General features: G+C 40.2%; 1 long non-coding RNA gene across 1 annotated transcript; it reads left to right on the top strand.

Annotated features, from left to right (window-relative positions):
• The first annotated feature begins 379 nt into the window (after nucleotides 1-379).
• Nucleotides 380-1,770, top strand: LOC111848975 (uncharacterized). The gene is made up of 3 exons (XR_002839436.1): nucleotides 380-449; nucleotides 628-801; nucleotides 1,343-1,770. It is a non-coding gene; the product is annotated as an uncharacterized lncRNA (long non-coding RNA).
• Nucleotides 1,771-1,995: the final 225 nt, after the last annotated feature.

Raw genomic sequence — 1,995 nt, 5'->3', positions numbered from 1 at the left:
GTACTTTTTATTATTATTATTTTATTTATTTTTTTTACAAAAAGAGACATTCTTTGAATATCCACACCAAAGGCCTATTAACTACTACGGGAAAATGCAAGTCGGCTAATATGCAACTATGCCCACCGACTAATTAGCCGCTCAGCCAAAAAATCACGACAGACAAAAATAAACTATATAAGTAAACAATTCATGTTGTTCCCCTAATTAACTGGAAACTTGTCCTTTCAGCACCTGGGCGGCCCCTGCCAATCAGAGATGCCAGCAGTCACCGCCCACCCCCGCGCTGCTAATTGCGACATTCGCACCTGAGGCGACTGAGTCGTAATTAGCTAGGATGCAAGACTCAGCTCCCGGTGGATTGGGGTGAAACTATGCGTGTGGATCTCCTGAACTGGCTTCGTGAGTTATTGTGCTTGACAGTGTTGCCGGGAAGGAGTGCTAGACCAGTAAGAATACTTGAATCTGAAGTCAAATGGCTTATATATTTTTTTTTATTTGTGGTCCACCATGGCTGTGGTGCCCATGTAGATGTCTTGGCACTAAGTCTTATTCAGTGTGTGTTTAAGACAGACCAATATAATTAAGTTACTGTTCAGGTACCCGGTCATTTCTTTTTTTTAGCAGATGTTTCCATCTAAACCAATTTACATCTTTGAGAGAAAGCAAGGCCAGGGAGTTCCTGGAGAAACTGGCAATTTCAAGGGGCCAACAGTGCACTGAGATTTGAGCTGGTGACCATTTGACTGCAGGCATGGCATCCTAACCCGTTCAGCCGAACACCACCTCCTGTAATTAGTGGTATGTAGGGTTGCTATATTTCCATTCAACACAGCAGCTGATCGAAAATGAGCTATTTCAGCTAAACAAATATCTAAAACATTTCTTGCTGTTTTATTTTGTACATGAAATAAATGTTTTTATACAATACCTAATTTTCTAATTTATTTTCATCCAGTGTGCCTTTAACTCTGATATGTATTAGAAATTGTAATCAGCTGTTTTTGTTTGCAGTGTTAAGAAAAGAAACAACCCTGAAAGTTATACAGCATAATCAGAATCTGTGAAACAACAAAGATCTCAGCTCTGTAGAGATGATATCCACTATAACTGTGCCATATTATAATAACTGTAAAAGGATGACAAACTGACATCTTTTTTATAAAGTAAATAATGAATTTTTTGATGTCGGTCTTGATGTCAGGATTTGCAGTTCAGTACTAAAGGGAAGATAACTTTCTCTGATTTATATGTTATGCAATGGTGGATTATTTATTAATTAAATACCACGACCTGCCAGAATGTTTTTAATGTTGTGATTTTTCTTCCTTTGGCACTCAAGATGCAGCAATCTTCCTCTCATTACAAAGCTGCTTGGGTTTAAATGCATCTTTAATTGGATGGATGCAGCAATGCATGTCGGCTGAAGCGTGCCAGGCTAACGCGAGGCTTCGACACTAACCATCTTGGGTCCGACGCAGAGCTGTGCAGTTCTCTGCCTGAGCTAACTAGGTGAGCCTTGTTACGCAGGTCCACAGCCACTATCAGTCATCCGGTCAGCGATGTAGTCTTGATGGTTAATTAGTGGCCATATCAGGATATAATGAACATCATGTTTGGAATTATGACTCATTATCGAACCATGAGTTACAGTACTGGCACGTGGAGGAACATATGGCTTCTGGGACGTTTTCTGATGGTTGTGTCTGAGTTTCTTGATGCATTTCCAGGGAGAGAGTAATAGCATCTCATCAAGCCTGTTCCTGATTGTCTCTCCAAATTTCTGCATGGAAACTCGTCTGTGTAATTGTTACACTGAATGAAATAAAGGCTTTTGTCTTACATCAGCAAATGTAAGTGACATTCAGAACTGCTGCATCTTCTGAAACATCCCTGAAACATCCCTGTGTCACATGTCACTCAGCTGCTTTCTGATTGGCTTCCATTCAGGAAGTGACGAATGTATCCACAAAATCGCGTTATTGTTAAACTGAA

The sequence above is a fragment of the Paramormyrops kingsleyae genome, chromosome 17, assembly GCF_048594095.1.
Source record: "Paramormyrops kingsleyae isolate MSU_618 chromosome 17, PKINGS_0.4, whole genome shotgun sequence".
NCBI lineage: Eukaryota > Metazoa > Chordata > Actinopteri > Osteoglossiformes > Mormyridae > Paramormyrops > Paramormyrops kingsleyae.
This window is presented reverse-complemented; position numbering and strand designations above follow the sequence as displayed.